General features: G+C 43.2%; 1 long non-coding RNA gene across 1 annotated transcript in view; it reads right to left on the bottom strand.

Annotated features, from left to right (window-relative positions):
* LOC146797726 (uncharacterized) overlaps positions 1–20,823 on the bottom strand; it is a 237,521-nt gene extending 216,698 nt beyond the window's left edge. Inside the window, exon 1 of the long non-coding RNA XR_014969033.1 lies at positions 20,714–20,823. This is a non-coding gene — a long non-coding RNA (uncharacterized LOC146797726). The remainder of the gene's footprint in view (positions 1–20,713) is intronic.
* Positions 20,824–25,067: the final 4,244 nt, after the last annotated feature.

Genomic DNA, 25,067 nt, shown 5'->3' with positions numbered 1-25,067 from the left:
GTCATAATAGAAGCAGGATAGACTACGTTATTTGTAGTCTTAATCTTTGGCAGGGGGTTTGTGACATGGAAGTTAAGGGCAGGATAGAAAGTGATCACAACCCCCTCTGTGTGACCCACACTTGGTGGAAGCACACTCGGCCTTATCTACATGCTAGTAATGGGTTGCTCCCAGACATGGCGAATAATATGCGTAGATTGAAATGGCCCTCGGTATTGGCGAATGCAGCCTCCATGGATTTTATTGGGTCTGAAGTGGACAAAGCAATTGTTTCCATGGAATTAGCTAGTGCAACACTGCCAGGATCTAGGGCGATCACTGAAATCCATAACAATCTTTTCGCCACCCTAAAACCATACTTTATGAGAACATGTAAGGGTAATCGCACAGCTTCCTCTAAACCAGCAGGGTGGTTTAACAAACAGTGCAGGGCAGCCAGATTAACACTGGGTAATGCTATTAGAAGCAGGGACAGTGTAGCAATCAAAACTGCCAGGAAGCAATACAATACTAGCATTTTCTTGGCCAAAAAAGACTGGGATGAGAAGCATTGGGAGGAACTGAAGGAGGCTTCTGGAGCAAAGGATTCCAGGCTTTTCTGGAAGATAGTAAAGTGGGGCAGAGGCGGTACCCCAAACAAACCGGATAATAATGTTGCTGAATCCGATTGGGTGAATTACTTTAGGCCCCAATATGCTGAAACAAAGGAGTGGGGTGGTGGGGATGTAATCTTGGCTGTATTTCCTAAGGATGATCTGTTTTCCTCCAAGGAAGTTGAATTTGTAATTAGCTCCGTTCAAGGGGGTAGGGCCCCGGGATTAGACGGGATACCCTCGGACGTTTTTAAAAATGATAAAGATAGGTGGGGCAGATATGTGCTCCTATTGGGGAACGCAATTGCAAAGGGTGCGCAAGTCCCGGAACAGTGGAGGGGAGCCATCATTATACCCGTCCACAAAAAAGGAGATCGATCCCTTCCAGCTAACTACAGGCCCATAAGTTTGATTGCCACCGTCCAAAAAGTAATTGGGAAGATGGTGGTAAACAAACTTATGGACTGGGTGGACGAAAATGATTCTCTTTCCCCTTTTCAGGCAGGCTTTCGAAGGGCTACCAGTACCATCGACCAGGTGTTTCGCTTCACTATGCTACGGTGGGGGACGGTTCTTCTTGGTGGGGGCAGCCTGTATGTCGCTTTTGTCGACCTGCGGGCTGCCTTCGACCTAGTCCCAAGGGGTAAGCTCTGGGCAGTGTTAAGTAAGATAGGCATTCCCGCAGAATTGCTTACTTTGGTTATGAGGTTGCACGAATGCAATTTTGCCAAAGTACAGTGGGGGTCAAATGGCCAATCCTCTACTGACTTCCCTGTGGAGCGTGGGGTGCGCCAAGGTTGTGCAATGGCGCCCTTGCTCTTCACATTATATATCAATGGGATAGTCAGCAGGATGCAGGACGCTAGTGTGGATGCGCCTTCGTTGGCGGGCATCAGGGTTCCGATCCTGATGTTCGCTGACGACACTTTGATAATATCCAAAACCCCAGCTGGATTGCAACGGGCCCTGAATGTTTTTGATGACTTTTGCCAGGAGCATGGCCTGGAAGTAAACATAGGCAAGACCAAGCTGATGGCTTTCTCCCAAGGACAGAAGCCTCGCCCTAGGATACACTTGAATAATATCGGGCTTGAGGTCGTAAGGGAGTTCACCTACTTAGGGGTACAAATCGCAAGTAATTATGGTTGGTCCCACCACATAGAAAAGGCGGTCCTGAAACATCAGCAAATATCGGGGGCCTTACGGGTGGAGCACAATAGATCCAAAACAAAACCCATAAAACCTGTCCTCGCTGTATACGATGCTAAGGCAATAGGATCGGCCTTATATGGGGCGGAGCTGTTTGGCTTTGACAACTTAACCTCATTACAGATAGCTGAGAACTGGTTTCTTAGGGGCATTACGGGATTGCCCCAGAGTACACCATTAATCCCCCTTAGTCTTGACCTGGGAAGAAGATCGGTAACCGACCGAGCCAGACTGCGTCCCATCTTATACTGGAGGCGACTTTGGTCCACCCCTGAAATTAGGCATTATGGGGAAGGCTTCCTGGCAATAATCAAGAGTGATATATTCCATAAAATATCATGGCTAAAAAACCTAAGGGTATTGCTAGGTGAACTAGGTCTTTCCAACCTTTGGGACAATCCGTCGGGGGAAGTGTTCCCAAGCAAAAATATACTTAAAGCACTATATTGGGAATGGATAGATGAGAGGCTTTGGAGAAGGGTTAAATCTGACTCAATGGGAGGTCGCTTTTTGGAAAGTAAAATGTGTCCTGCTTTAGAAAATTACTGGGACAGTATAACTGTTCCTATGGACAGAAAGTTGTTTTTCCAATTAAGATCTGGTTCCCTCCCGTTGAGAGATCTAACAGGCAGGTGGAAGAGTTTGAACACCCAGTGCTGCCCAGCATGCGGCGCAACTAAGGAAAGTGTGGGACACTTCCTATTTGCTTGTAAGGCTTATGCCTCCCCAAGAAGGGTCTGGTTAACCCCTATCTGCAAGAACCTTGGGACATCCAGTGCGGTTGAGGCACAGAGAATTATTTGCACTACTTCTGAGGAGCCTATTGTTATGGGAATAGCAAAGTACCTGGGGTGGGCTTGGTCCATTAGACGGAGAGCCCTTTCTGTTTCTCCTAATGTTTCTTGATTATGTTTTATTTGTATAATGTTTTGTTTTACAATGATTAAGCTTGCGCAACTGTTTTAATGTATTGAATGAAATGCCCTGATTAAGTGTGATGTTTTTATAATATGCATGTTGTGCTTTTATGAGTTTATAACTCGAATAAAGCCTTCTACTACTACATATTGAGTGTACAGCACAGCTGAAGACCATGCACTTGGATAAGCTCATGTTCCCTAGAACCTACTGGGCTCAGCCTTTAATTGTGCATGCAGGACTCTTGGTGTAACGTGTAGCCATCAAGATCTCGATCTCATGCCCCATGTCCCCTATGGCCATGACCTGAACCACCCGGGGGTCCACAGTGCACCCTACACATGGTTTTGCCATGCACATTTGCACTGTGATGTTTTACTTTTATTGTTCAGGAATTTCAATACGAAGTTATCATTTTTTTTAAAGTAATTTGTGGATCTACCTGCAAATCTCCAGATTCGCTGACCCAAATTTGGAAATGCAAATTCTGGTCTGGTTTACTCTAGGGGGCAGTATGTGACACTAAGGGCCCTCCACCTCCCTCAACATCCAAAATCCCCTCTGGGATGTCTCACAAGTCCCTGCACCTAAAGTGTGCTGTACACTGCCAAAGGCCATGGACAGCTAGTTCAGTGGCACATGAGCAGGCACATTGCCTGGACCCAAAGCGACTATGAATAGCCAACTGGACACATGTCCATTACGCAGCACAAAAATGGTTGGGTGTACAGGGGGTTTGGTGTGCTACCTTAGGGCATGCATGGAGGAGGTTGGCATAGGGCATGATCAAAAGCAGGGTCATGTGGCTAATCCCTGCACTACACAACCAAAGCCGTGTTTAGCAGGAGTTGGGTGCATGAGATGTTGGGTGCATGGCCTGGCCATTTCCTGCTGTGCTCACCCAAAGGCCATGCAGAGCAAAAGATGGGTAAAAGGGAAGCTGTGTGTAGAGTCTGTCTAAAGGTCATGCAGAGATGGAGTTTGGTGCAGAGGAGGGTGAGGAGAGGCTAAACTGCGCTGTTTACGGCTATGCACCCTAGTGGTGGGGCAGATGTGGGAAAGGATACAAGATCTGAGCACAGGCCAGACTATGTGACCAATCTCACATGGGCAAAAGTCTTGTGTATTAAATACAACAAAGAGACGCAGCAAATAGGTCTAAAATACATTTTAAGAAATGGTCTGGCAAAATTAGCTAATAGTAAGTTATGGTTTCTTCTGCTCATAAGACATTAAGGGCCATATGTAGGTACCTAAATACCGGTCGGTAACGGCCGAAAATCGGTAAATATCCCGTTACCGAACGGTATTTAGGCAATTGAGATGTAGGTGGCTGGATTTCAGGATTCGGTAATTTACCGAATCAGAATTTTAAGAAAACGGTAAAATACCGATTCGGTAAATTACCGAATCCTGAAATCCTATGTAGGGGGCACTCAAGTGAGTGCATTTGTGGTTTCTGGATTCGTTATTTACCACCAACTACAAGTTGATGGTAAATAACGAATACCTTTTAAAAAGCAATTTTGTGCTTTTTGAAAAGTGCCATGTGGCAGACATACATGCCCTTAGGGCATGTATGTGCACCACATGTGCACACATGCACGATTCAGGGGTGCAACAGGGTGTCAATGTGACACCCTGCCACCCATGAATATGCTCCCCCTATTACCGAATCGGTATTTACCGAATCGGTAATAGTGAATGGCTTCCCATTCATTCCTATGGGCCTCCAGGCCCATAGGAATGAATTGGAAGGGATGCATTATTACCGAATCGGTAAATACCGATTCATAAATACCGAATATTACCGATTCGGTAATAATTACCGAATGTTTACCTACATTCTATTTACTGATTCATAAATACCGAATCGGTAAAATTCGGTATTTATGAATCGGTAAATAGAAATTATCTACATATGGCCCTAAGTACGCTTGATAAAATCCTTCACAACTACAGTTAAAGTGAAGGTATAAAGGTTACAAAACAAACCAAAACCCCTATGAAATTGGCCAATTATAGTTAGCTGAGCAAACTATAACGTACACACCCACCATTGAACTCAAAAATGGCATCTCAAATGCAATGCTCATGACCAAACAATATTTACACTATAACAATAATTAACAGACATTAACAACACCATCATTATTAAATATCAACACATATCCCTACAAATCCCCCATAAATAACAGGACCTCACATTACAACTTCAACATCACAGTTCCAAAGAAATTATACTACGTCCATAGTAATATCACTGATAACGTCAATGTTAAGATGACATAAAATGTCATCAGTATTGTCATTAATGTTATTTATGGCATTATCTGATACATCATGGATGAGGTCATGCATTTGATGTGCAAGTTGGAATTTGCATGGGGGATGATGAAAAATTAATCTTCTTGCCCTATGTTTTCAATCCCAAACCCTCCCCTGGACGACACTTGAAGTATTGAGTGCTTCACTCATTTGATTTCGACAGATAGTAGTACATCAGCCACCTGTCGCAAGGTGCTCTTGACTACAATTCAGTGACTGTCTACTGGTGTTACATATGACTTAGAGATCATTTCCAGCTTTGCAATGTGTCTGCGCATGTCCTGTTTGAAGGCTTGGACTGCTAAATGGGAAAGCAGAATTGAGGTGGATTAAATGCGCATTATTGTTTTGATAAATTTTTCTCAGAACACAGCTTCAGCAAATTCAAAAACAGGAGTTTATAATACATGGAAGAAAGTAAGTGAAAACTGTATACAGCTGGAGTAACTTGGGAGTGGCTAGCAGAAACAGTGTTGACTGACCCTAATTCACATGCAGACGCCTCCGCACGTATCTGTTCTCCAAGAAGTAAATGGAGTGGTAAAATTCCACACAGAGAGTTCGACCTCGTTTACTTCAATAAAGTAACAATTACCATATAAAAAATATTCCAAATTAAAAACCTGTCCAAGAAGAGCTACATGTTGAATCCACAGATGCGTTGAATCGGGCAAATAAAATAAAAAAAAGGCAGAGCCATGAGATACAAAAAACTAATCCTGAAATGTGTGTTTGGTGAAGAATAAAACAAAATGACTTACCACAAATATGCAGATAGTTTCAAAATCCTACAACTTCCCAAGATTACTGATGAGCCACAGAAGAAAACTAAAAATTAGTTTGCTCTAGGCCAGAAATTGAGAGACTTGATGACTATTTTCTCACCCCAAGAAAGATGACCTCTAGTTATTGTTAGCCATTTTAGAAAGCTAGAAGAGCACCAAACATTGATGTCGGTCAAGAAAAGTTGTACATACCAATGAAATAATTACTTACACATAGCCTTTATTACACCAAGTCCTTGTGTTGCTCATCACAGTCCTAAGCAAGTGAGATTCATCCTCATACAGGAAACCTGAGTTCCTAATCTAATTAAAGAATCACGCATTTGCTCTCCTTTAGACCACCACTATGGATAGCCTCAGCTTACCCACACTGGTGTCATACTAAGCAATACCTGTGGTTGAGACAAAGGTAAACTAGAACTCAAAGTAATGAAAAGTACCAGTATGTGATTGAGTTATACCTCTTCAACCATCTTCATCACAGTACAAAACAAGTATGGATATACTAAAGCCGAGATCAAACCTTACCACAGAACACAGCAACTGAAGACATGGAACAAATCTCCCAAACAATGTCTGTAATGTTAACGCAAGCTGCAGTGAGAAACAGGTGCCTGCACTTTCAATCTCATCGGCCGTCAAAAAAGAACCCTACCCAACAACTTGGATGGTTGAATAAAGCAGACATGGAAGAGAGACAGTAATACAGGAGGGAAGTTTCCTTTAAATAGAGCAATTATGCCAAGAAATGTTTAGGTTGAACTGCACCAGAGGCAGACCCCGTGTATCAAAGGAAACTGTACTCGTTGAATGGTCTACAAACCCCAAAAGAATAAGAACACTGTTCAAACCCAATATGTAGAAACCAAACAAACCCAATAAGCACAAACCAAAACAAAATATATTTTGGCTATTTCTACAGAGGATTCTGGGGTGGGACAAAGACAGCTTACTTGTCCTAAATATTGGGAACAGACATTATATAAATGGAATATGTGACCAGCCGGTCTATGTGCCACAAGGACAGGATTTATGCAGGAAGCCACGAGGCCTTATAACTACCAGCCAGGTCCTGAAGGGTACTCTGAGCTAATTGATCATCTGAGCCTAATGCCAAGAGGGAGCATGTTACAGTTCTACCAAATGGAGTGATTGCTGTTTTCATTTTCAAAATAATAACACAAAAAGGCCACCCTGGGTCAAGACAAAGGAAGAAAAGGTGGAAGGAGTGTACAGGGGATTCCCTTTTATAGGACGAATTCCCTCACTCACCCGTGGATGACATGCTTCATCATAGGGAACCTCTGCGCACTGCGAACCTGGTCCCAGTGCGGGCTACCTCCCCACTCACCGAGAGGAAGGAGCTCAGGGATGTTTTGATTGAAAGTGACAAGAGGTATACTAAAACCTGTAATGAGCCGGGTGTGGAGGGAGAGTGTAAGTAGGAAAAGTGTTAGTGAGGATATAACTAACTCTCTGGTGTATTGAGAAACAATTTTACTGGTACACCCAGGGGTTTGGGTTAAAACTAATTACACAACCATGCCCAGAGATTTCAACCTAGCATGTCACCCACGGTGAGCGAGGGAATTCGTCCTATAAAAGGGAATCCCCTGTACACTCCTTACACCTTTTCTTCCTTTGTCTTGACCCAGGGTGGCCTTTTTGTGTTATTAGTTCATTGGTGGGGAGCCGCCCCTGATGTTCATTAAATCTCCTTGGGCCTTCTTTGTTTTTACATACATTAATTTTCAAAATACCATTGACTCCAAATCATTCAGAAAGCGGTTCTAATGTAAACCAAAGGCGAGGTCGTCCTTAAAGATTCCCATTTAAGAAACTGAGAGTCGGAAATAGATTGTAAACCTTGTGCCTGCCACGTCTTAAAACGCATCAGGAAGGTGACTTGGTAAATGTGTGATGAAGAGAAAAAAGCTCCAGTCCCCCAAAATTGAATGCTTCTGGGGCTCCAACGGCAAACACTGGCACAAATTAAGCAACGGGCATTGTTAGAAAGCAATACAGTCTTCAAAAAAATCATTAAATTCTTATATTTGACACACCCTGTTACAAGGATTTCTGTGATGGAACTCTTTGTGGGTATTGTCTAAAGTGAACAATAGCTATACAAATGTTTGCGAGAAGCACAGTAATTATAGAAATTGTCACATAAGATGCACTTTTTGTCCAGATTGGGAGTTACTGAAAATTAAAAGAATTTAAAAACTATAAACCAAAAATATTTCAACTTATCAACCTAAGAGGAAATGTGTATTTTGTTTTCATGTTCCATCCATCCATTCATGAGGATAGCTGATAAATGCATCATGTTATGTGAGAGGCATTCAGCCAGCTCAGGCATTTTTAGTAAATATGCAAAAAGAACAATTGATGGACAGAATGCAGAACAATGTCATACATCCCCCCCAGTACAGAGATCTGGGCCTAAATCCATTGTTTCTTTGCTCACCATGCCATTTCAGTTTGGACCCAGCCATATGGAAATCAGTCTTGACCCTGCGCCCCAATGGGAACAGTCCAGCCCGAACTTCCAGGCCAGGTTCTCCCTGGACTGGAAACAAGCATCCTAAGACCGGTTTGGGCTTTCAGCCCTCATCAGCCAGGATAGCTTGACTCCAGTGGCATGGAGAGCACAGGACCCACGTCTGGGCATACCCGTCCCACTCGGGGTGACAAATGCAAAAAGAACAATTGATTGACAGAATGCAGAACAATGTCATACATTCACCCCAGTACAGAGATCAGGGACTAAATCCATCGTTTTTTTGCTCACCATGCCATTCCAGTTTGGACCCAGCCATATGCAAATCAGTGTTGACCCTGCGCCCCAATGGGAGCAGTCCAGCCCGAACTGCCAGGCCAGTTTCTCCCTGGACTGGAAACAAGCATCCTAGGACCGGTTTCGGGCTTTCAGCCCTCATCAGCCAGGAGAGCTTGACTCCAGTGGCATGGAGAGCACGGGACCCACGTCTGGGCATACCCGTCCCACTCGGAGTGACAAATGCAAAAAGAACAATTGATGGACAGAATGCAGAACAATGTCATACATTCACCCCAGTACAGAGATCTGGGCCTAAATCCATCGTTTTTTTGCTCACCATGCAATTCCAGTTTGGACCCAGCCATATGCAAATCAGTCTTGACCCTGCGCCCCAATGGGAACAGTCCAGCCCAAACTGCCAGGCCAGGTTCTGGAATGGCATGGTGAGCAAAGAAACGATGGATTTAGGCCCAGATCTCTGTACTGGGGTGAATGTATGACATTGTTCTGCATTCTGTCCATCAATTGTTCTTTTTGCATTTTTAGTAAATATAACATTGCCCTCTGGAACGTGTTGTTTTATTTGTACCAATTTAAACATAGATTTAAACATTCCAACTTCACAAGGGTCACTGGACAATAACTCAAGATTGGCTGGAGGTGTCACATTTGACATGGGTGTCTATTGGAGCTCTGTAGGTGCATTTGTATGTGGCATTGGCGACTCACCCTCGAGAATGTTGGGCTGGTGCCCTACCAGTATTTTCTACTCCTACTCCAAAGGTATGAAGATGCAACACCAACTTTGCAGAACATTTTCAGACAATCAGAGTAAAATGTCTTATGGGACATGGTCCACACTCAGTCCTTCTCACAGGCATAGCTTCTATTGTATTGTACTTATGCACAGCACTCTGTTAGAAGGGTTGGATCTGAAATCATGTCTGGCAGAGCACCTGACATGGGTGTGGATAAGGACACCTCACACTGATGGCACAAGTAGTCTCTGCACCACACTAGCAGTGTAATTGGGAGAGCAGTGCTTCTAAAACAGTCAAATGGCTTGTGACTTTGGGCGGATTTTTAGAGGCTGTATTATAGGCCAGAGGCTGCCAACCAGACAATTAGTGTGACAGAACAACTGCCATGTGGCTGGAACAGGAATGGGAGCAAATGGCGTAAGTCGAATAGGAAAGAGAGGCCAGTGGAGACAGACGGATCGTCTGTCTCCACTGGCCTCTCTTTCCTATTTCTATCCCTCGCTAACTGCCTTCTGGATCAGAAGGCAGTTAGCGAGGGATAGAAATAACTATAACATTGTCTTGAATGCTGCTATGTAAGTCTTAATGTGCGTGTCTGTGTATGAGTTTATGTAGGTGCGTGGGTGAATGTGTGTGTGTGTATGTTTGTGTCTGTGCCTTTGCCTGTGTCTGTGTTTGAGAGCAGGAGGTTTGTGCCCACTCTTATAAAGCTGGCCCTGGTATAATGGCGATCATTCTTGACATATTGTGGTAGCCATGATATGATAGTGCCCACCCCTGAAATAATTCTAGCTTTGGATTAATTATAGATTTTTTTATTTAATTTTATTACAATACTGATAGGGCGTAGACCTAGTCGCATGGAGATGTGGGAGCGCTTCACATGTAATAACAGAATACATCAAACTTGCAAAAAATCAGAACTGGGAAAGAGGAAAGTGGAGCACGAGTCTTCAATCTTCAGATTCAGTCTAAATAGGTAATTTTTGGAAACTTTTGGAAGGCTAGGGAATGCAAACAGAGTCCTAGTTCTTCTGGTAGGAGAGTCCAAGTTCCTAGAGCATGGAAAGAGATCACCTTGAGGGGTTTTGATATTTTTGGTAAAAGAGATCTGAAGTAATTGGCTGGACATTCCTTCCCTGTTCCTCCAATCTCTAGTAGTAGGGAGGTTGTTTCTCAAGTATGTGGGAAGAACAAGGTGAAGTAGGTGAAGTTTGAGGAAGCCTAGGATGTTCTAGGCTCGAGGGAAAGCCAGTTGAAGTAACTCAGAATAGATGTAGTGTGCTCTGTCTTTTTTGTACCCTTGACAAGACACCAAAACACACATTATTCAATTCATACTTTGCCTGTTGTTTCCAAGGCTGAACCTTTGAGTACATCTTTGTGCCAGGAGAACCTTTGGTGGCAGTGCACTTTATGAAACTCCTATATCATAACACAACACAGCAAGCTGCTGCAAGTAATATGGCATTCAGAGATGCCATGGCAGTTTTGGCACTGCAGCCAAAAGAGCGTTGCTGGTTTTGAGGCGTGATAAAACCAGGGCTTGTACTACTGCTCTGACGTCAAAGGGTGGAATAAAAGGCTTGACTTTCCTTTCCAAGAAATAAAGAAATTGGAGAGATTCGAAATGTGGGAAATATCCGGGTCCATGCGTAAAGGGGAAGATGTTTGCCTGTTGTGGGCATTCACTGCAGACCTGTCGATGTTTCCCAGTTCCATGCGGGATTTGCTTTTCCAATCCAGGGGCCCGATTCACAAAGGTAGACTGTCTTAGTTTTGGTCTCAGTTAAACTTAAGATCAAAACTTAAGTTTAACTGAGACAAAAGTCTAACTTTACTACTAGTAAATGCCCTTTGTGAATACCGAAAGGTGTAAAGTTAGACTTTCCTCTCAGTTTACCTTTGTGATTCGGGCCCCAGCTTTTTTCGTTGAATTTTGGAACATTACAAAACAGGACTACAAGTCCTGGAATTTAAAGGTAAAAAACCTGGACTGGACTAGCACATCACGCATGGACCAAGGAAACATGGCAGCTATGCCACTGCATGAGTGTACCCACCTCTTTGACAATGCTGGGCCTGATTGGCATACGTGGGTATCCATGAAATGATAGTGCCCATACTTGGAATGATGCAGACCCTGGCATAAGGGTAATACACCTGGGCATATTCCGTGCATTCATGTCATGGTTGTTAGACATTCTTGGTTTACTGTGGCATTGATGGTGCTAATCGCTAAGCTAATGCTAGCCATGGCATATTTATGGTAATTCTTAGCTTTTTGTGGACGTCCAAGACCTTATGGTGTTCACATTGAGATAATGCTGACCCTGAAGTAATGGAAATAATTCTATGCATATTATGTGCATAGAATGTATGAAGGTGCTCACCCATGCTGTTCTAGACGTGGACGTTTTATTTCATTGCGCCTTGTGAGCATCCATGGCGTGGCATACTGTCCATTGCATAGTGATGGCTATTTCTGCCATATTGTGGGTACCCAAGTCCCAGTGGTGTTCACCCTTGAGGCTAAGCTTGTCCACTAAATTTGTACCTGCTGAAGATGAAATTCTTTTGGAACACAGGTTAATTTTCCAATCAGAAATTCTTGTTTTTCGTAGCAAAATGTGTCTATTCTCAGAAACTGATAAATGTTATTTGGGGAGGAAATAATGCATTTTCAAGTATATATTTAAAACTGACATTTCTCTCTGCTTCTATCTAAGACCCTAGTTTAAGCAACAGGTGTAACCTCACTGCTGTTTGACTACATAAATCCCCAGAGCTTGATAAATTGCACTGAAGCATGTACAATCTATTGCTAGTCTGTCTATGGCCTGAGGCTGCGACACTTCTCTTTTCCTATAAGATTCTCAGGTAGAGCACATGACTGAGGATCTACTTAAAAAGGGGCACCATTGAAGTATTAAAGGAAGTGAATGGAACACTGTGAAAAGTACATGGTATTGAATAGGATTTGAAAAACATTTTCTGAATGGCCTTTATCACCTCTTCCTATTTTGACATTCGATTAAGAAGTGTGAGTGGAAAATGCAGAATTTTGACAGCGTTTTCAGGCTCTCACTTAAAGTAGTGAGGATACAGGGAACTAAGAGTTCTCTTACAGAGACATAAAGGCCCTCTTACCAGCCCTCTGGCCCACCATGAATGTTTCCACTTGTTTTGTGCCTTTTTATAGCACACGTCATAACATAACAGCTTGTAGAGCTGGCACACAGAACAACGAACGAGCTTCTCACACGGCCTCTGTGCTGACATTATTTTTTCATTCACATGGATTGACGTGATCTAACTCATGAGAATAAGGAAATAATCATAGCTCAGATGTGTGTGGTCCTGTATTTCTCTTTTTAGAAGTCTTTGAAAGCCAGACCTGCTGTGGTGAGATGTTTAGCCGTCTACAAAGGATGCAAATATTTATTTATGTTAGATTTTTCTTTAGGTTAGTGCTTCTGATTTTCTTGATTGCTTTGCTATCTATTTGTTCCTATACATCCCACAAGCCTGCTCTAACATGTAGCCCTAGGTAGAACGTACACCTAGTTCTGCCTAGGGCTGGATTGACCGCACAGGTCACAGAGAAATCTCCTACATGGGTAAAGAGACTGTTTTCAGCCCTGGATGGATTCCTCGGCCCTCTGAGCGCTGAAAGGTGCCCTGAGGGGTAGAACATAATTGTATCATTGGCACCTACATGTTGCGGCCACGTAATGTTTCTGGGTTCTGCGCCAGGCCCTCAGGCTCTGATGTACTGGAATATTTTGTTAGTTCCTCTTCAGAGCTTCTATAAAAAAAATGACATTTTATTCAAAACATTTGGAGAAAAAGGACTTCTTTAATACATTTTATTGACAAGGCCTCACCAACCAAGTGCAAATGCTAACACCACAGCCCATGCATTGCCACCACATGTGGTGGTACTTTCACAACGCTTCAAGAGCTCCCTTCGTACTGCTTGTGACATCCAATAAATGTCAGATATTGCCATCACACATCAATGAATATGCATTACCACAAAATAACGTTACACAATTATATATATTAGTATTTCCTTCACATGGAACGTATTGCCACCACACTCCCAAGTACCCACATCATAAGCCCATAATCAGTCAGTCAGTCAAAATTACTTTATTCGGTTTCATAACAAAAACCATAAAAGCATATAAATATATACAATATAAATAACATTTAACAATAGACACTACAAATGGGTTAAAAAGGCATACAAGGTACTTGGTTACAATTCATGAATTACCCAGATAATGATTATGTCCAAGAAATTTTCTTCCTTAATCTCATTGAGATTGCTAGAAATTTGGCAATATTAAAAATCTCCCACGTAGATCCCAGCAGTTGTAAATATAAAAGGGCAGGTATAACTTGCCTAAAACCTTTCTCCTTAATAAGGGGGATAATATGTTTTTTACGAATGGGGGACAGGTGTTTACAAAAGAAGATAAAGTGTACTGTATCTTTGAGGGAAAATCCGTCACAGGAACAGATTCCCAAGTCCTTCTCCCTAGACCACCCTGGGGAATCGGTGAGCCAAAGATGAAATTTGTTCAGTCTGAACTTGGTAAGTAAAAAACGATGATTCATGTTGTTAACAATAACCAAGTAGGGTTCAATACTGTTAGAAGTAATTAATAACTGATGAGCCCTGACTGAAGGTTTAAATAGCTCCTTATCTTCTCTTTCTAAAGTTATCCGCTGTTTGTGTTCAGCTTTCACCCATTTTAGGTCCCCCTTAGTTAAGTTGCCAGGTACATCAAATAGATCTGGACGACCTAATTCTCTGGATAAGTTCTTAATATAATTTATCCAAGGGATGGAGGTGCCATACTCAAGAGATAAACAATCCTTTAAGATCGCATGATTTAATTCCAAATCAGGGTTTAGCCAAATTGTAATCCATTTTAGCAAAGGAGCTAGAGCAATACGGTCCACAAGATGATCTATCCCGCATTCCTGATGAACAATAAAGGCAGGGGTTGACTGAGGTAGACATAAAATGGATTTTAAAAATTTGTCTTAAACTATTTTAAGAGTTTTTACATCTTTAATTCCCCATAAATCGGCCCCGTACGTTGCTATAGAAAGACATTTAGCAACATAAATGTTCAAAATGGCCTGCATGGGCTTCACCCCCAGTTTGCGGGCAAAGTCTAGTACAGCTAAGGTGGACCTAACAAAAACATTACGCTTAGCTGCCAATTGCGGAGACCAATTGAGTTTATCATCAAAGATAACCCCCAAATAGGGAAATCTACTAACGCGGGATAAAACATGCCCTTCGCAATACAAGCTCTTAGCTTTTTTTGCTTTACACCCCATAATCATGACATGAGATTTGGAAAAATTCACACTGAGATCAAGTGCTTTCATAAAATTTGCAAATGAGTCCAGCAAACGTTGCAAACCCACAGGAGTACGTGCTAGCAGGGCGGCATCATCGGCATATAATAGTGCCGGAATAGAGAATTTGCCAGCTCTTGGAATATCCTTGCACGATTTAGTCAAAACAGCACCTAAATCATTAATATATAAAGTAAAAAGCAGGGGGGCTAAAATACAGCCCTGTCTAACACCATTCGAGATACCAATCCTACTAGTACAATTACCCTGGCGGTCATATCTGACGGTGGCGGTGAGATCCCTATGTAGATCAGCCAGGAAAAATACAATGTTTTCATCAATGCCACACTTAAGAAGCAAATCCCACAGCTTTGACCGGTTCACTCGGTCAAATGCCGAGGACAGGTCCATAAAGGCAAGATATAATTTCCCTTTTTTGGCAATGGTGTATTTGCCTATTAATAAATATAGGTTCAGACTTTGATCTATAGTACCTCGGCCTGCTCTGAACCCATATTGTAAGCAAGAGAGGGTCTCATTTTCCTCCAGCCACGCAGTTAGTTTCCCCAAAACTACACGCCCTAGGACTTTGACTGCAGAATTGATAAGGGAGATAGGGCGGTAACAGCTAGGGTCCCCCCTGCAGCCTTTTTTAAAAATGGGTATAATCACGGATTCAGACCAGGTGTCCGGGATGCCTGAGACACAAATCCTATTAAAAACATTCATTAAAACCACGGACCAAGTCTCAAGGTCAGATTTATAAAGATCAACCGGAACACCCTCCGGGCCCGGGGCTTTATTGCTTGTCATCTTTTCAATGGCCTCGACTACCTCGGTCTTAGTAACCGATAAAGTATATTGATTTACAAAGGGGGACAACGGGGTCAACGCCCCATTTCTAACCCCTTCATAGACTGACTTAAAATGGGTACACCACAAGTCTTCCCCTATACCACAATCTAGTTGGCCGTTGCAAGCGTCGCGAAAATAGGGTTTGTTCACCACAGACCAGAACTTTGCACTATTTCTAAGAACATCCACGGAAGCTAATTCCACCCAAGCATCCTCTCTAATCTTTCGCTTTCTAGTTTTCAAGGCTTTATCATATTCTTTCCTAAGCATAGCGATGATCGGCCTATTGATAGGTTTACAACGTAAAGCAGCCTTCAGCCTTCTGTTTGCCAGAGAGCAGTTACTATCAAACCATCCTAAGTCAGTATTATCATTACCCTTGGCTGGGCAACTGAGATCAGCAGAGATTTGGGAACAAATTGCCGAGTAAGCCTCTAGTATTTCATTATTCCCGGCCTCCAGATTCAAACAGGTATTTATCTCGGGACCCACCTTCCTTTTTAAATTAGAATGAAAGTCCTCCGGAATTATTTTGTTCCATCTAATCCTGCGATTCTGGTCAGAGGGGCGGATATTAGATTTATCCATCCTGCCCGGGGTTTTAGTAGGGATGATAAGAGTTTCTGAAATGCTGAGGACCACAGGGTTATGGTCACTGATATGTGACCACATCGCCTTGTAACCGTGAATCATGTTACCAAGTGCAAAGCTAATAAAAATGTAATCGATGACAGAATGTTTACCATTCCCTTTAAAAGTGGGAATTTCCTCCGACGTCAAAGAGGGGAGTATAAGGCCAAAATCTGCTAAGATTGACTCAAGACAGTCTCCCTGGACAGAGTGCTCAAAATGAGCATCACCTTGTGCAGATGATCCTAGAGGATCAAAAGACAGACAAGTGTCAGGACAGCCGTGGATATTAAAGTCACCCGAAATTATAATAAAACAGTCATTATGGTTAGCGTCTTTATAGGCCGCCAAAAAGCGTGTTAAAGCTAAGAGATGATCAGTTGTGGTGACTCTTTCAAAAGAATTATAAAAATTTACGATTAAAAGAACGCCTCCTTCGGACAGGGAAATTTGTACAGCCAAACTGTTCCGAGAACCTGTATCTATTTGGATCTGATGGCCCGATATGCTAGCGGAGATTAAGGTAACCAGCCCACCCTTTGCCCTCCCCGCGTTTGAAGGTACAGCTGGAACAAAGAAACTCCTATAGCCATCAACGGACAGGGTATTCTCTGTCTCCCAGGTTTCTTGTAAACTAATGATATGTCCTGAACCTATAAGTGCCCGCCAAGCTGGGTCATCAATTTTATTTTTCAGCCCAGCTATATTCCAACTGACCAATCTAAATAGATTGCCCACTGAACCAAACGTAGATACGGCAAGACTATCATCCAATGGCTGCAATATGTTTTCATCACAGCCAGTTGCCCCGCTATCTAGGGTATTACGCTCTGCCAGTGTCCCTAGTCATTCGTTATCATTTAGATTTGAGAGAGCGTCAAATCTGTTAGAAATAGGGACAGCATAGTTGTTTAAGCTAATACCCCTAGAGGGGTCACACAGTGATGGCCCGGCTTGAGAAGGAGGATAAAAGAAGCCCAAAGGGAGAACATTAACAAAATCCGTCTGGATTCTCACTGTCCCCGCCTGTTTCAATATATCTTCAACCAGCCTTGGAGATCTAAAGCTTACAACAATGCAATCACCTGTCAGACTCTTGTTTGTCCTGCCCACCCACGGAACCCTTCTGATCATCATAAAATTATTGGCAAGATGTTGACCCAAAACGGTTTTTCTGGATAAGAAGTGGATAGCCTTGTTTTTCAGAGAGGTCCAGTGTTCTCTTTTATCCCCTTCCAGTTTTGGGACATTAGCTAAAATAATGGTGTATGGACAGGCCTCAACAGGTAGGTGCAGGGAATCCCTCTTGTCATAGTTAGCTAAAACGCCGGGCCCCCTTTCAATATTCTGTGAGCCCGAAACCACCGTTTGAGTTGTACTCGTAAGATTTAAAGCTATGGGTGGTGGATTTACGCCAGAAGCCAGGGTGGAACCATAATGTACTGGTTGTTGGGGTACAGTGATTATAGTATCCAGCAGATTATTAACCGAGGCAGTGACTGAGTTAAGAGAGTTAATTGCTCGGGTACTAGAACCAGGGATAGAAGCCTTAGGAGTAAGGTGTGACTCAATTATGTTCAGCCGCTCCTCAATGCACCTCAGGGTAACCAATAACGGAGCAGTAAATGTTTTAAGGTGCTCATCGAGAATGTTTATGAGCTCTGACATAGATTTTTCGCTATTTCTATCGGTAGAACTACCCAAGGCTGATTTAGTGCTAGCATTCCCTGCCGCTCCCAGGTTCTCACTAACTGAGAGTGGAACCTCAGTAGTGGGTTTGTTCAATCCAGGAGCGGGATTATTAGCTGTAGATAGTTTTGCCGGTTTTCTATTACCCTGTGGGTTGTCCTTCGCCTTCCTTTTCCCCGTGGCAATTTTACCACCACCAACAGTCAAATTAGACCTAATTCTAGATTGTCTGGTACGAACTACAGGGGGGGATAGTACAGGACTCGCTATGGTTGAAGGGGGTGACATGATTGTAGGACTAACATTAATACAAGAGCCATTCCTATTCTCAAGTAAATGCACATCATCCTCAAGAATATTATTTGATGAACAAACTACAGCGGGTGATAAAGGTACAGATAATCTAATGGGGTCCAATGATAGTCTTCGTTCGACTGAAGCGATCTCTTTCACAATGGCAGATTCTGCCTGTTTTAAATAACTATCCAAGGTCCCCATACCCGCAACCCTTGGGCATGCTTTAGAAGACCCTTTCGACATTCTTCCACCAAGCAGCACAGAGCACAAACCACCCAACTAGTAATCACCTGTACAGTTCCCAGGATAGATGAACACTCCAACAGTCACTTTAAAGGGGGCTGTCCCAACCCAACCTCTATCGGCCTCTGAGGGCCAAAGAGGGCCCGCCCTTTGCCCGGGCTTAGCCCGGCGACCGCCCGCGCGCGTCCCGCGACGCGGGAGATCAGCGTCCTTTTAAGCGCCTCCGGGCGCGCATGTAGCGTCACGGGTCGCTAGGGCAGCTGGGAGCTGTAGTACGCTCCGCTTTCCAGTCCGCGAAATGGCGTTGCGGCGATGTCAACGTGGCAGCCCAGGAACAGCAGGACTCAGACGAGGTAAGGAGAGCAGAGCACGAACAGCGACCCCCGACCAGCAGCAGGTCAGACACAGACACAGTCAGCAGGGCTCCAGGATTCAAACTTCCCGCTCTTCCAAAAGATCAGCGTCCTTTTAAGCGCCTCCGGGCGCGCAGGTAGCGTCACGGGTCGCTAGGGCAGCTGGGAGCTGTAGTACGCTCCCCTTTCCAGTCCGCGAAATGGCGTTGCGGCGATGTCAACGTGGCAGCCCAGGAACAGCAGGACTCAGACGAGGTAAGGAGAGCAGAGCACGAACAGCGACCCCCGACCAGCAGCAGGTCAGACACAGACACAGTCAGCAGGGCTCCAGGATTCAAACTTCCCATAATCTCATTCCCAAACAACACACAAACACACATGCAACCTTACACTCCCACAGAGAGACATGCACAGACCCTCATAGACATTCACATTGCCCCTCTTTACCTCTCTCTCTGTCTCTTTATTGCTCTCCCCTTGTCTCTCTCTCTCTCTGTCTCTATCTCTATCTCTTTCTTTCTCACACAAACACATGCACTCATACTTACATGCACTTGCACCCACAAATGCACGCACTCACACAACCACACACATTAAAACTGCACTCACATGCACAGAAATATGTTTGCATGTGTTCACACATGCCCATCCACATGGAGGCTCCCTTACAGTAAAGGCACAAAAACTGCCGAAGATCTACTCCTTCTCGAGAGTCCACTGTAATGTGTGTCTAACGCAACCCCAATAATGTAGGCATGTGAGGCGTGTCCCTGATGGCTGCAGACCAAAGGTCAACCATGTATGTAGGTCCACTCTCTGTACATACTGTTACCTTTATATATCATAATGCTACGCTATATAATATCATTATGCTATTTCTATATTCTTTGCTCTCACTCCCTGCCAGTACTCTTTGTGCTCACTTCCTACCAATATTGGCAGATTATAACAATGTTTTTTGTGTTTAGGCGCATGTATCTGTTTCGTATCTTGTATGTAATCCATTTACTCTGAAGTCCTTATGTAATGTAACTGGTTCTCATGTAAAGCACTCTGACACCTTTGGGTAAAGTTTGCGCTATATAAAAATGCATAAATAAAATGTTGAAACCCTTGAATCTTCACACATATATACATAACTCTAAATGCAGAACACAAAGAGAAACAAAACCAAGCACTGATTCAGGTGCAGAGTCAGACACCCATGCACTGACACACACACAAACACACAACAATGCCCTGCCATACACAAGCCCATACATTTGCACAGACGCATACCTACACGCACACACATTCATGCACACTTGCATACACTTAAACACACAGAGACACAGCTACATACACATGCTCACTCACACAGACAAGCGGGTCCACGAACAGTTGATTAACAGCCATGCCACTGACTGTTCACCATTCTGTCTCCTAGCATCTACCCCATCCAGAGTGAGACTAAACTTGCTAGTGAAACCACGATACCATTGGCTGCCTGCAGCAAGAACACAATCTTTAAGCCTTGTAAAGTGTCTGCAAGTGCATTAGGTTCTGGAGAAAGCTACCGTTCTCTCTAGCCAGACCTAATAAGCAATGTCAGTCCGAATTCAGCAACACTACCACTTAAATTGCTGGCAATGTTTGCTCAGTATTCGGTTACTCATCATTTTCTGACCCCTAAAGATCCCTATATTGAAACTATGAAATAATCACTGTATTAACCACTAAGCTTGGGTTCCGGAGCAGCGTGCTGCTAGTCGAAAAGCGCTTTAACAACTCATCGGGCAGTAAGCGCTACATGAACAGTTTACAATTTTAATGATTCCTCAAACATAAGGCAATATAACTTTAAAGACGGGTCTGTAAACCAGTAACAAGTATCTCAGTAAATCCTTACCTTTAAGAAGAATATGCATTTTTCAACTTCAGCTACAGCGTCGGTCGGTTTTTGAAGTGAAAATCCACGTTGAACGGCTGCGAGGGGATGGAGTGGGGTGCAGATTATGGGGTGTTTATGTTGTGATGTACACGTTTTTTCTTAAATCTACATAATGGGACCTACATGTGTAAAGTCATAACGATTGAACTATGTATTTGCACTATTCGTGAAGATCACCATGTTCTCAACAATAAAAGTGATGAAACGTGCACATGTGCTTTTACCATCTAGAGGAACGTGGAACTAACGAGAAAAGGAAGAAAGTTTCGTTTTTATTTTCGCAGAGAAGTCTGCCAATGTATTCTCAGTATTGGACAAATACAGATGGGACATAGATTAGTGGGAAACAAAGTAACTTAACCGAGTCGACTCCAACACGATTCTTTAATCGACCGTGAAGGAATGAAAGTGGTCCCCTGCCCTGTTATTATGGGGCTGTTTCTCTGCACAGGCCACGGCCTGTTTATATGATGGGCTTGGCAATTAAATATTGTGTTCCGTAACGTGGCATCACAGTAGACACTCTTATAACATAAGCAATTATGTTTTCTGTCTTCAAGCACATAATCAAAAACAGCTGTCCAAACGAAGACGAGAATCCAAATAATGAATGATATATAAAGACGTTCTAAAAATATCTGCAGTCATGAACCCCTTTAGCTAAGACTGGCCCTGTTGTTCCCTGTTGAAATTTATACATGTTGTTTATGTTCACCCTGAGTTAGTCGTATCCTGGAGAATGTACATATATATTAGGTTTGCAACCGGATGTAATGTTGGACTGTCTTAAGTCCATGGCAAGGGCAAAACACAGCCGCCATTTTGTAGGAGACGAGTGCGGCTTGAGAACCAAGCTCCTCTTCAGCAGGAATGAAACCCCTGCTCCTCGTATGCCTAACATCCTTTGACTTTCGAAAAGGCACCTCTCACGAGTCCACTTTGGGGTACCCCCAGAGAGAAGGGTCATAGGATCCAGATCCAGTCTTCAAGTGCATGTTGAGAAATACTCAAATGTAAACCTGGGCAAAGCACTACGCTACGCTCACGTAGTTTGCACTACTGCGCACTAAGCAAATTGCACGTAGCACAGTGCAAACATGCGTAGCAAAGTGTAGCGGTCATTTTTAGCTTGGTCACGGTCATCAACGTCAAGTTGGCGACCGCGAGCAAGTAAAATGACATCCCGGCAAGATTTTTTCCTCGTTCGCGATCAGCAACATCAAGTTGCTGATCGCGAACGTGGAAAATAAACCTCCCGGCGAGCTTCTCAACGCGGGGAGGTCAGGTTTCTCATTGCGAGTGGCCGCGTATGCTCGCGACCGCTCACGATGAGAAACTACCAGTCCGCGTTGAGAAAGCTGCCGCTCGAGTAGAAATCTACTCGAGCGGCAGAAAACGACCGCTTGCACTGTGCAAGATGCAGTTTGCACTGATTGCACAGTGTGGACAAGCATCGGCACTGTGCAGTCAGTGCGAACAGCATCTTGGACAGTGCACTACGCAGTTTGCGAAGCTACGCGTAGCTCGCGTAGTGCGAAGTGCACTTCGCGAAGCTACGCGTAGCGCTACTTCACAAACTACGCCCAGGGTTAGAGTCGAGGAATTCCTTTCTCCATATGCATATTTTTCTGATACCCAGACAATGCAAATGCTTATAGATGGTTTTCCATCAGAGGTGTGCACGTCTTTACAAAATTCGGCTGGTGGAGAGCTGTGATAGGGGGTGGGAGGAAGGGAGTTGAGAATTAGGATGGATAAAAAAGGGGCAATGTACTAGCTAGTACTAAAATAGCACTGACCATCCAATTGCCCATTGGACTTAAGTAGGCTGAATGGACACGGTATGAAAATGTTTTTGAAACTGTAATGGAAATGTGATGAATATTGCTTGTTCTAACAAAACCCCAATGAAATATGTTTTTTTAAAAAAAAAGAAGTGTGCACATCTGTACAGAATAGGAATGGTTTGTAGTAATAGGGAAAATGCTCATTGGAACATTGAATGGCCACATCCAGAAATCTGAATGAATGGCTTCTACCTCATTGCATAAGGCCTACGGATCTAAAACGGAGCCGAATGTAGGGTAACATTTTGTGTGCTTACTACGCCTGGGCAAAACTGGCCACATTTAATCCGAATCAAGTACATTTTCAGATAATCACTTTGAGTTAAATGTTTCTACATTCATAGGCAATTTGAGTGTAGCTGCTGCTTTCCTAAGCATTGTAAAATCATGCAGGCGAGAACAGTCCTCCACACAGGCTTCTCAGAGATAAAAACTACATGTGCAGCCCCACTTCTTCCATGTATGCCAGGTGGCATGACAACCCTATTCAAAGTATGAAAAAATGTCCTAACGAGAAAGAGAATGCGTATTAGAAGTATTTTTACAGCATCTGGCGCCATCACATGGCATTGCCTTGTTAGCTGACCCGTACATAAATAAAGCAGGCTTAAAAATGTAAATTACAAATTGATTTCGAAGCAGGAGTGCGAGACCCTGTAAAAATGCAGGTCTTGAGAAATAATACCCCGTCTGACCTGACCACTCCTCTTGTGACGGATCTGCTCCCACAAGGTAGTCAGTGCTTTTTAGGTCTCGCCTGACCCAGCGCATGCGCTGGTCTGGCGAGACTTATTGAGAAGGCTCCAAAAAGTGCTACCAGGCCAGCCTAGAGCTACAGTGCATGTGCGCAGGCGCGTGCGACGCGCTTTCCCGCGATTACTTTCACTTTCGCGGCCACACGGCCGCTTTGATGTTTGATCATGATCGCGAACGCGATCACTTTCACTTTATCGCTTTGCATAGCCAATAGGTCTCGCTTTTGGGACCTTATAAGTGTTTAGTTATGCAACTGTTGCATGGCTAAACACTTATAAGGTCCCAAAGGTGAGACCTATTGGCTATGCCAATGCTTGTTTATGTTGAAGTCTAGAAGGATAAGGAAGGCCAGCTGAATATTGTGAAAGCTTATTATCGAAAGCTGGTTGCTGTTTATTGAAATATTACTAATTACATCTTGTTGTAGTTTATTTTTGGCATATTGGTGTAATTGATTGCAATGCATTTCTTATAACAGGGAAGAAGAGACCTCAGCTGGCCTTGCTATTCGTTGAACAAGAGGGGGGTAATCAAGCATTACAGCTCAAGAAGGGAGTTTACTTTTCTTAAATGCTGCAACACAACCAGTTGTTTTCATTTTTGGCCCAATGGCAATGGTGGAAACACATTTCAGATTGAACAGAGAGTTCATCGAGAAAGGCAGATGTTATTAGAGGTTCGTGACACACATAAATGGCCACTGGTAACTCCAGGTTGTCAAAGAAGGATTCCATCTCATCGATCCTTCACACTTTTACACTGATTAATTGCATGAAAGAAACTGTCAGCAAGGCAAAATGAGCAAATGCTGATGGACAAACAAATGTAAAATAAAACATTTAACTTGAGTGAAAGGAAGAAAACAGAAAGAAGACACTGTTAACTAACGTATGTTTAGTGCTTAACAAAATCAGAGGATGCGCACAAAGTTTTTTTTCATCTTCTTGCAAGTTTTAGTCACACTAACAGTTTTGATTGCAAGTTTTAAATTACATTAAATTACAAAATTAGGCAATTTTAAGTTCTGCTTTTCAGGGAAATTAGAGAAGTGAAACAAAAGCTTAGGCAGTCCAATCATTTTTAAGAGCGCTGTTGCAACTTTGTGCAATTAAAATTTCTTATCCTAAGGGATATATGTTTGCAGGTCGATCAGTAAACATGGTCCAATAGATTCTCCCTGGTCACTAGGCAAACACAAGTTTGAACAATCTTACTAGAATGAGTGGGAGAAACAGGCAGGCTGTAACCCACACATCTGCTCTTGCTTGCCTGGAGATAATGCATCTCAGGTAACAGTCAATCCTGCCAGAAATTGCCAGGAATACATTTTATTCAAATATGGGTTGCTGAAATATCTTTTCCCAAAGCAAGCCCACACAATTAATCTGCAGTGTTATTTTAGAGGCTTAATTAATGTAGTCAAGACAAGTTTAAGTGCAGAGTTTGTGATCAAGTGTCATTGCAGATATGAATATTATGGTAAGGAAAATCGAGGCAATGCATGTACATGTGATACAAAATCAGCATATATGAATATGATAAACGGAAATCTTTAGATGGAATCAATAATGTAATCCCTTCTTTTCTAGCCCTAGCTAATATCTACATAAGGACCAAAATACTACCAACAATATGAGCTTCCTAAATGGCCCAAAGTACAGATAGCTGCTGGGTTTCCAGACTGTAACTTTGCTCAGATAAGCAAAGCC

This window comes from Triturus cristatus, chromosome 9, assembly GCF_964204655.1.
Source record: "Triturus cristatus chromosome 9, aTriCri1.1, whole genome shotgun sequence".
In the NCBI taxonomy this organism is placed as follows: domain Eukaryota; kingdom Metazoa; phylum Chordata; class Amphibia; order Caudata; family Salamandridae; genus Triturus; species Triturus cristatus.
The sequence above is the reverse complement of the archived record's forward strand: the minus strand, read 5'-3'. Positions and strand labels throughout refer to the sequence as shown.